Source organism: Mirounga angustirostris, unplaced genomic scaffold, assembly GCF_029215605.1.
Source record: "Mirounga angustirostris isolate CCGP_5_RB_7025 unplaced genomic scaffold, mMirAng1.0.hap1 SCAF_1, whole genome shotgun sequence".
Taxonomy (NCBI): Eukaryota; Metazoa; Chordata; class Mammalia; order Carnivora; family Phocidae; genus Mirounga; species Mirounga angustirostris.
The window spans coordinates 129,053,731-129,064,552 of NW_026991709.1; the positions used below are offsets into that span (position 1 = coordinate 129,053,731).

Genomic DNA, 10,822 nt, shown 5'->3' on the forward strand with positions numbered 1-10,822 from the left:
CTACCACCTTAAGACAATAGGGAATAATTCCCTTGGAGAATTCTGGTTGCTAAAGGCCGAACTGGACTAAATCATGTGTAGTTTCTCTTCCATGCATATCAGTGTTCTGACTCATGATTTCAGTGCCATCCCTTCTATACCGAAGGTTCTGGCTATGACATTTAGGAGCCATTATGAAATTTTAAGCAGAACTTAGCAATATGTAGACCTTGCCCTTGAAAGTGATTTTTAATTCTTTCCTCCAAAGTGCATTTATCAAACTTAACACCATAATAGCAGAATAGATGGTCCATAACTGAACACAAAGTGGCTCTGAAATATAACCGAACTGTGGATATTATACCACACCAGTATACTGATTAGCCAATCAATTTTAATTAACCTCCAGTAATGTACTTGGGACACATGACGTGTCACAGCACAAATGCATAGGACACCTTTTCTACCACAATCCAGTAGGAAAAAGAGATGAGGAGTATACAAATAGCTCCAACAGTGGAGTAGCATTTTAATGGCACTAACCAAAAAGGCTATATGAGTTTGTAAGGGCAAATACAAATTCAAAAAAATTGTTTTAAGTCTCTCTAGTATATAAGAAAAAAGGAAGAGATTTCCCACTTCCCTTTTCCTAGAGCATTTACTTTAGAAAATTTGTATTTCTAAATTCTTTTTCTGCCTCTTTGAGACATATATAAATCTTTAAAAAAGCTAAATAAGCCTCTTGACAGTTTTACAACCCAGAAATGTTTTTCTCGAGGATTTGGGAGCCGTCTCTTTAAAAGATGCCTGGGTGGCTCAGTCAAACATCTGCCTTTGGCTCAGGTCATGATTCAGGGTCCTGGGATAGAGTCCCATATTGGGCTCCCTGCTCAGAGGGAAGCCCGTTTCTCCCTCTGCCTGCCGCTCCCCCTGCTTGCGCTCACTCTCCCTCTCTCTGTCTGACAAATAAATAAAATCTTAAAAAAATAATAAAACAAAATGTAAAGGAAGAAGATATCACTCCTATCTCCCAGTTTCCATGGTAGGGTAGGATCCTAACTTTGACAGGGCACCTGACTCCAAGTTGCAAAATTACCTCTTGTGGTAAAGATATGAAAGTTTTTTTCTTTGGACCAAGGCAGTTAGCAAACACAGATAGCCACCCAATTACCAGATGAATTCAGGATGAACGATGTGTGACAAATGGCACTGTAAAAGGCTTCTTTCTTGAGAAGTAGTTCTTTATCTTCAGAACATGCATGCAGTGGCCTATAGCTGGCTGGCTGTACAGAAGGTGAGATTTCTTTCTGTCTTTGCAACTGGATAGCAGATGGCCTGTGATGCCCATCACAGTCTGGTTCAATAACCAAACTGTTTTCTTGTCTTCCTATAGTTAGTGGAGAGGAATTTCTGCACTGGCAGCAGATTTTTTTTTTTTTATTCTTAATTTTATTTCCTCCAAAGTTCAGGGTACAGAAATAACATTTATGACAAGATAAAGGTCAGATGGGAGAAGGACTCCTAAGGGAGAGGCCTGGAAGATGGGGTAGGATGTTGATTGGAGAGAAGAGGGAAGAGGGCATTTCAGGCAGAGCACATGACCCCAGCAAGGGCTAAAATGGCACAATGCAAAAATGTTCAAGGAAGGGTGGGGAAATCAACTTAACTAGACTGAAGGACTGCTCACTTGAGAAACAGACTTAGAAGAGCGGGTCCTGAGTACAATGCCAAAGCATCTGTCTTGTCTCAGAGCTTGTAATCAAAGCATACAGGATTAACAGGACTCCCCCAAAGCAACCAAGTCTCAAGTGAAGATAAACAACTCAACACAAACTTCATCAAAGAAATCAAAGAAAATTATTTTTCAGTGGGAATGGCCCAGTCTTGGAATTTCATTTAGAAAGCTAAAGAATCTTTAAGGTCCCATTTATCGGTGTTTTAATCCCAATAATTTAGCCAACAAATTTTTACATAATATCCACTTTGTGCTAGGTACTGAGCTAAGCACCAAAGAGATGGAAATAAATAAAAGAGAAATGGGTTCTGCATTCAGAGAGCTTATAGACTATTGGGTAGGTACTAATGTAATACTTAGATTTATATAACCTCTTTGCTGTTAGGCCTTGTGCTAGGCACCTAACCCGACTCCCAACTCCTTGTTTTGGGGGTCCTTTGGGATCAGGACCCTGGATCATGACCTGAGCCAAAGGCAGATGTTTAGCTGATATAGCCATTCATAGATGTGGAAACAGCCTCAGAGAGTTTTAACTGCTCAGGCTTATGTAGTCTGAAATGCAAGGTATGATTACAAATGCACTTCTTTTGAGTTCAGAAGGCCAAGCGCTTTGTAGGGCAGCAAGTGCTAAAAGCACACATTCCTGCCTTGTTCCCAACCTCAGCAGGCAACAAGTCAGACCTTTATTAGGCATATCAGCTATAGGTTTCTTGTAAATGCCCTTTATCAATTTGAGGAAGTTCCCTACTATTTCTAGTTCACTGAAAGTTTGTATCATTAAAGAATGTTGAATTTGGGGCACCTGGATGGCTCACTTGGTTAAGTGTCTGCCTTCAGTTCAGGTCATGATCCCAGAGTCCTGGGACCCAGCCCAACATGGGGCTCCCTGCTCAGTGGGGAGTCTGTTTCTCCCTCTCCCTCTCTCTCTGCCACACTCCCTTGTGCTCTCTCACTCTCTGTGAAATAAATAAAAAATAAAATCTTTAAAAAAAAAGGGATGTTGAATTTTGTCAAATGCTTCTTCATCATCTGTTAAAATGATCAGATGATTCTTTAGTGTATTCTGTTAATATAGTGATTTACATTGATTCATTGCAAATGTTAAATCAACCTTACATCCCTAGGATAAACTCTAATTAGTCATGATATATCTTCCTTCTTGTTGGATTCCATTTGCTTTTTATTTTTTACTAAAGTATAATTGACATAGGAGATTATATTTGTTTCATGTATACCATATAATGATACCATATTACAAAATGATCACCACAATAAGCACATACATAGTCGCAAAAAAATTATTTTTCTTGTGATGAGAACTTTTTAAAAATTTTTTATTGTTATGTTAATCATCATACATTACATCATTAGTTTTTGATGTAGTGTTCCATGATTCATTGTTTGTGCGTAACACCCAGTGCTCCATGAAGAACGTGCCCTCTTTAATACCCATCACCAGGCTAACCCATCCTCCCACCCCCCTCCCCACTAGAACCCTCAGTTTGTTTTTCAGAGTCCATCGTCTCTCATGGTTCGTCTCCCCCTCCGTTTCCCCCCCCCGCTTCATTCTTCCCCTCCTGCTATCTTCTCTTTTTTTTTCTTAACATATATTGCATTAGTTGTTTCACAGGTACAGATCTGTGATTTAACAGTCTTGCACAATTCACAGCACTCACCATAGCACATACCCTCCCCAGTGTCTATCACCCAGCCACCCCATCCTTCCCACCCCACCCCCCACTCCAGCAACCCTCAGTTTGTTTCCTGAGATTAAGAATTCCTCATATCAGTGAGGTGATAGGATACATGTCTTTCTCTGACTTATTTCGCTCAGCATAACACCCTCCAGTTCCATCCACGTCGTTGCAAATGGCAAGATCTCATTCCTTTTGATGGCTGCATAATATTCCATTGTATATATATACACACCATATCTTCTTTATCCATTCATCTGTTGATGGACATCTTGTCTCTTTCCACAGTTTAGCTATTGTGGACATTGCTGCTATAAACATCAGGGTGCACATACCCCTTCAGATCCCTACATTTGTATCTTTGGGGTAAATACCCAGTAGTGCAATTGCTGGATTGTATGGTAGCTCTATTTTCAACTTTTTGTGGAACCTCCATACTGTTTTCCAGAGTGGTTGCACGAGCTTTCATTCCCACCAGGAGTGTAGGAGGGTTCACCTTTCTCCACATCCCCGCCAGCATCTGTCGTTTCCTGACTTGTTAACTTTAGCCATTCGGACTGGTGTGAGGTGGTATCTCATTGTGGTTTTGATTTGGATTTCCCTGATGCCGAGCGATGTTGAGCACTTTTTCATATGTCTGTTGGCCATTTGGATGTCTTCTTTGGAAAAATGTCTGTTCATGTCTTCTGCCCATTTCTTGATTGGATCATTGGTTCTATGGGTATTGAGTTTGATAAGTTCCTTATAGATTTTGGATACTAGCCCTTTACCTGATATGTCATTTGCAAATATCTTCTCCCATTCTGTCAGTTGTCTTTTGGTTTTGTTGACGGTTTCTTTTGCTGTGCAAAAGCCTTTTATCTTGATGAAGTCCCAATAATTCATTTTTGCCCTTGCTTCCCTTGCCTTTGGTGATGTTTCTAGGAAGAAGTTGCTGTGGCTGAGGTCGAAGAGGTTGCTGCCTGTGTTCTCCTTTAGGATTTTGATGGACTCTTGTCTCACATTGAGGTCTTTCAACCATTTGGAGTCTATTTTTGTGTGTGGTGTAAGGAAATGGTCCAGTTTCATTCTTCTGCATGTGGCTATCCAATTTTCCCAACACCATTTGTTGAAGAGACTGTCTTTTTTCCATTGGACATTCTTTCCTGCTTTGTCGAAGATTAGTTGACCATAAAGTTGAGGGTCCATTTCTGGGCTCCCTATTCTGTTCCATTGATCTATGTATCTGTTTTTGTGCCAGTACTATACTGTCTTGATGAAGACAGCTTTGTAATGGAGCTGGAAATCTGGAATTGTGATGCTGCCAGCTTTGCTTGTCTTTTTCAACATTCCTCTGGCTATTCAGGGTCTTTTCTGGTTCCATACAAATTTTAGGTTTATTTGTTCCATTTCTCTGAAAAAAGTGGATGGTATTTTGATGGGGTTGCATTGAATGTGTAGATTGCTCTAGGTAGCATTGACATCTTCACAATATTTGTTCTTCCAATCCATGAGCATGGAACGTTTTTCCATTTCTTTGTGTCTTCCTCAATTTCTTTCATGAGTATTTTATAGTTTTCTGAGTACAGATCCTTTGCCTCTTTGGTTAGATTTCTTCCTAGGTATCCTATGGTTTTGCGTGCAATTATAAATGGGATCGACTCCTTAATTTCTCTTTCTTCTGTCTTGTTGTTGGTGTATAGGAATGCCACTGATTTCTGTGCATTGATTTTATATCCTGCCACCTTGCTGAATTCCTGTATGAGTTCTAGCAGTTTCGGGGTGGAGTCTTTTGGGTTTTCCACATAAAGTATCCTATCATCTGCAAAGAGTGAGAGTTTGACTTCTTCTTTGCCAATTTGGATGCCTTTTATTTCTTTTTGTTGTCTGATTGCTGTGGCTAGGACTTCTAATACTATGTTGAATAGCAGTGGTGAGAGTGGACATCCCTGCTGTGTTCCTGACCTTAGGGGGAAAGCTCTCAGTTTTTCCCCATTGAGAATGATATTTGCTGTGGGTTTTTCATAGATGGCTTTTATGATATTGAGGTATGTCCCCTCTATGCCTATACTCTGAAGAGTTTTGATCAAGAAAGGATGCTGTACTTTGTCAAATGCTTTTTCTGCATCTATTGAGAGGATCATATGATTCTTGTTCTTTCTTTTGTTAAAGTATTGTATTAAGTTGATTGATTTGCGGATGTTGAACCAACTTTGCAGCCCAGGGATAAATCCCACTTGGTCGTGGTGAATAATTCTTTTAATGTACTGTTGGATCTATTGGCTAGTATTTTGGTGAGAATTTTTGCAACCATGTTCATCAAGGATATTGGTCTGTAATTCTCCTTTTTGATGGGGTCTTTGTCTGGTTTGGGGATCAAGGTAATGGTGGCCTCATAAAACGAGTTTGGAAGTTTTCCTTCTATTTTTATTTTTTGGCACAGTTTCAGAAGAATGGGTATTAATTCTTCTTTAAATGTTTGGTAGAATTCCCCTGGAAGCCATCTGGCCCTGGTCTTTTGTTTATTGGGAGATTTTTGATGACTGCTTCAATTTTCTTAGTGGTTATAGGTCTGTTCAGGTTTTCTATTTCTTCCTGGTTCAGTTTTGGTAGTTGATACATCTCTAGGAATGCATCCATTTCTTCCAGATTATCTGATTTGCTGGCAAAGAATTGCTCATAATATGTTCTTATAATTATTTGTATTTCTTTGGTGTTGGTTGTGATCTCTCCTTTTTCATTCATGATTTTGTTGATTTGGGTCATTTCTCTTTTCTTTTTGATAAGTCTGGCCAGGAGTTTATCAATCTTGTTAATTCTTTCAAAGAACCAGCTCCTAGTTTCATTGATCTGTTCTACTGTTCTTTTGGTTTCTATTTCATTTCTGCTCTGATCTTTATTATTTCTCTTCTCCTGCTGGGTTTAGGCTTTATTTGCTGTTCTTTCTCCAGCTCCTTTGGTGTAGGTTAAGTTGTGTATTTGAGACCTTTCTTGTTTCTTGAGAAAGGCTTGTATTGCTATATACTTTCCTCTTAGGAGGAAACTATTGAAAGATAGGAATTTAGTGCCATTGTATTGCCTTTAAGGTGACTGTTACTGTATATTGTCTGTGTTCCTTTCTGGTCTATGTTGCTTTTAGGCTCTCTCTTTGCTTAGAGGACCCCTTTCAATATTTCTTGTAGGGCTGGTTTTGTGTTTGCAAATTCCTTTAGTTTTTGTTTGTCCTGGAAGCTTTTTATCTCTCCTTCTATTTTCAATGACAGCCTAGCTGAATATAGCATTCTTGGCTGCATATTTTTCTCCTTTAGTTCTCTGAATATATCATGCCAGTCCTTTCTGGCCTGCCAGGTCTCTGTGGATAGGTCTGTTGCCAATCTAAAGTTTCTACCATTGTAGGTTACAGATCTCTTCTCCCAAGCTGCTTTCAGGATTTTCTCTTTGTCTCTGACTCCTAAGTTTTACTATTAGATGTCGGGGTGTTGACCTATTTTTATTGATTTTGAGAGGGGTCTCTGTGCCTCCTGGATTTTGAAGCCTGTTTCCTTCCCCAAATTAGGGAAGTTCTCTGCTATAATTTGCTCCAATATACCTTCTGCTCCTCTCTCTCTCTCTTCTTCTTCTGGGATCCCAATTATTCTAATGTTGTTTCGTCTTATGGTATCACTTATCTCTCGAATTCTGCCCTCGTGATCCAGTAGTTGTTTATCTCTCTTTTTCTCAGCTTCTTTATTTTCCTCATTTGGTCTTCTGTATCACTGATTCTCTCTTCTGCCTCATTTATCCTAGTAGTTAGCGCCCCCATTTTTTTTTTAAAGATTTTATTTATTTATTTGACAGAGAGAGAGACAGCGACAGAGGGAACACAAGCAGGGGGATTGGGAGAGGGAGAAGCAGGCTTCTGGCTGAGCAGGGAGCCCAATGCGGGGCTCGATCCCAGGACCCTGGGAGCATGACCTGAGCCGAAGGCGAATGCTTAACGACTGAGCCACTCAGGTGCCCCAAGCGCCCCCATTTTTGATTGCACCTCATTAATAGCCTTTTTGATTTTGACTTGGTTAGACTTTAGTTCTTTTATTTCTCCAGAAAGCGTTTCTCTAATAACTTCCATGCTTTTTTTCAAGCCCAGCTAGTATCTTTAAAGTGATGATTCTGAACTCTAGATCTGACATCATACTAATGTCTGTATTGAGTAGGTCCCTGGCAGTCGGTACTACCTCTTGTTCTTTTTGTTGAGGTGATTTTTCCCATCTTGTCATTTTGTCCAGAGGAGAATAGATTAATGAGAGAACAAAATGCTAACAGGGTAACAACGTGCCCAGAAAATATACTCTAAACAAATCAGAAAAGACCTGATGGCAGGGGGAAAGAAAGGGAAAGAAAGAAAAAAGAAAAAGAAAAAAAAAGAAAAAGATAAAAACAAACAAAAACAGAACAAAACAAAAAAAACCAGAATATGATCAAATATGATCAGTCTGGTGCATAGATTAGTGCCACACACTAGATTTTGGGTGTATTTTGGTCTGTTAGAAGAAAGTGCCTCCCACAATTTTAAAGAAAGAAAAACTTATATATGTACAAAAATAAGGGTTGATATGATGAAGGGGTGGAATATGACTGTAAAGATGAAAATTATAAAAAATTTTATAAAAGGAGTTGATAAGATGTTTGAAAAAAGAAAGAAGAGGATTTTTAAGAAAAAAGGAAAAAAAAGGGAGAGAATGTGATCAGGCAGGAGAGTAGAACAAAACCATACACTAGAGATTTAGGGTATATTTTGATCTGTTAGAAGAAATTATCTCAAAATTTTAATGAGAGAACAACTTATATGTATATGCCAAAGATAAGGGTAACTACTATGAAGGGATAGAATATGACTCTAACAATGAAAAATAAAAATGTTTTTTTAAAAAAGGGATTGATAAGATGTTGGTTGAAAAAGGGAAAAAGAAAAATTAAAAAAAAAAGGGTAGTTTAAAAAAAATTAACTTTGAATAACTAAGGAATCATGGTAAAAAAGCCATGGATTCTATGTGCATTATTCCCCTAGCGCTAGAGTTCTGCCGCTCTTATTGATCAGTAAACTTGGTCTTGGCTGGCAGTTCTTGCTGATCTTCTGGGGAGGGGCCTGTTGCCATGGTTCCCAAATGTCTTTGCCGGAGGCGGAATTGCCCCGCCCTTGCCCAGTCGGGGCTAAGTAATCTGCTTGGGTTTGCTCTCCGGGGCTTTTGTTCCCTGCGAGCTTTCCGTACAGCTTTGGAGGCGGAGAGTGAAAATGGCGGCCTCCCACTCTCCGCCCCGGAGGAGCTGAGAACTCGGGGCCCCGCTCCTCAGTGAGCCCCCAGAGAAAAGCCGTCAGTCACTCCCATCTCCCCGGTCTCCGGCCGCACTCCGTGCTCGCCCGGCCTGTGACCGTGTGTTTCTATCTCTGGCACCCGACCCCGGGTGGAGTCTCCAAACCCAGCAGATCCCTGCGGTGCACTCCCGCGCGGCTCCTCCCCGGGGAGGAAGGTGAGTCTCCCTGGATCCGCCGCTTATTGGGTCCCTCCTGGAGGAGCAGTGGCCCGACTGTGCCGCGGATCCCGGTTTATGGCCACCCCGAGCTGAGAGCCCGCGCCTGGGCTCCGCCTCTGCAGCCGGCTTCCCGGCTCCGTTATCTGGGAGCTCGGCCACACTCAGGCACCCCCGGTCTTTCTGTGACCCCGAGGGTCCTGAGACCACACTGTCCCGGAGGGTTCCACCCCCCGCTTAGCCACCAGAGTGACGTCCCTCGGCGGAGCAGACTTTTAAAAGTTCCAATTTTGTGCTCCGTGGTTCTATCAGTTGCCAGAAGCGGCCAACAGAGGCCCCCTCCCCTGCGTCTATCCTCCCAAATATCGCCTCGGATTCACTTCTCCGAACGTCCTACCTTCCAGAAAGTAGTCGCTTTTCTGTTCAGAGAGTTGTTGCTGTTCTTTTCTTTGATCTCCTGTTGAGTTCGTAGGTGTTCAGAATGGTTTGATCCCTATCCAGCTGAATTCCTGAGAGGAGACGAAATCCAGGTCTCCTACTCCTCTGCCATCTTGCTCTGCCCCCCGTGATGAGAACTTTTAAGATCTCTCATAGCAACTTCCAAATATGCAAGACGGTATTATTAACTACAGTCACCATGCTGTAGATTATGTCCCCATGACTTATTTATTTTATTCCTGGAAGTTGTACTTTTTGATCCCCTTTGCCCATTAGCTAATATTTTGTTAATGATTTTTATATCTATAATTATGAGAGATAATGATCTGTAGTTTTCTTGTAATTTCTTTGAATGTTTTGATATAAAAATAATTCTAGCATCTTAGAATAAGTTGTGCAGTGATCACTTCTATTTTCTGAAAAAATTTGTATAAGGTAAGGTTTTTTTTCATGAAATTTTTCATAGACTTCACCATTGAAATCATTGGGACCTAGATTTGTCTCAGTGAGATAGTTTTTGATAATAAATTTGATCTTTAATACATATAATAGGGTTATTGTGATTTTCTGTTTTTTCTTTTGTCATTTTTGGTAAGTTGTATTTTCCAAGAAATTTCTCCATTTTGTCTTAAGTTTTTTTAACATGTTGGAAAAAAAAAAAGCTCATAATATTTTCTTATTATCCTTTTAATTTTTGAAGGATCTGTAGCTGATAATTCCTCCTCATCCCTGCTAATAGTGATTTGTGTTCTCTCCCTTTTTTTCATCAGTCTCATTATAAGTTCGGCAATTTTGTGGATCTCTTCAAAGGACCAGCTTTCAGATTTGTTAATTTTCTCTATTGTCTGTTCTCTTTCAATGACTTACTCTCTTCTCTTTATAATTTCCTTCCTTCTACTAGTTTTATTCTTACTCTGCTCTTCTTTTCCTAGTTTCTTAAAGTGGGATCTTAGTCCTTGATTTTAAATCTTTCTTCTTTCCTAATATAAGTATATAAATCTATAGATTCCTTCTCAAGACTGCTTTCTCTGCTTCTTATAAGCTTTGGCATGTTGTATTCATTGTCATTCAGTTCAAAATATTTTCTAATTTCCTTTGTGATTTTGTCTTTGGCCCATGAATCATTTAGAAATAAGGTATTTCATGTGCTCACTTCGGCAGCACATATACTAAAATTGGAAAAACACCAAGAAGATTAACTTGGCCCCTGCACAAGGATGACACACAAATTCATGAAGCATTACATGTTAAAAAAAAAAAAAAGAAGAAGAAATATGCTGTTTAATTTCCAGGTATTCATGGTTTTTCTGGATCTCTTTTTATTATTCTGTTAAATTTTTTATTAACAGATAATGTATTATTTGTTTCAGGGGTACAGGTCTGTGATTCATCAGTCTTACACAATTCACAGCACTCACCATAGCACATACCCTCTGCAAAGTCCATCACGCAGCCACCCCATCCCTCCCACCCCCCTCCACTCCAGCAA

The 10,822-nt window shown here is 40.0% G+C and overlaps 1 non-coding gene across 1 annotated transcript; it reads left to right on the top strand.

Moving 5' to 3' along the window:
* Positions 1–10,478: 10,478 nt before the first annotated feature.
* On the top strand, positions 10,479–10,585 carry LOC123834975 (U6 spliceosomal RNA). The gene has a single exon (XR_006788549.1). It is a non-coding gene; the product is annotated as a U6 spliceosomal RNA (small nuclear RNA).
* Positions 10,586–10,822: the final 237 nt, after the last annotated feature.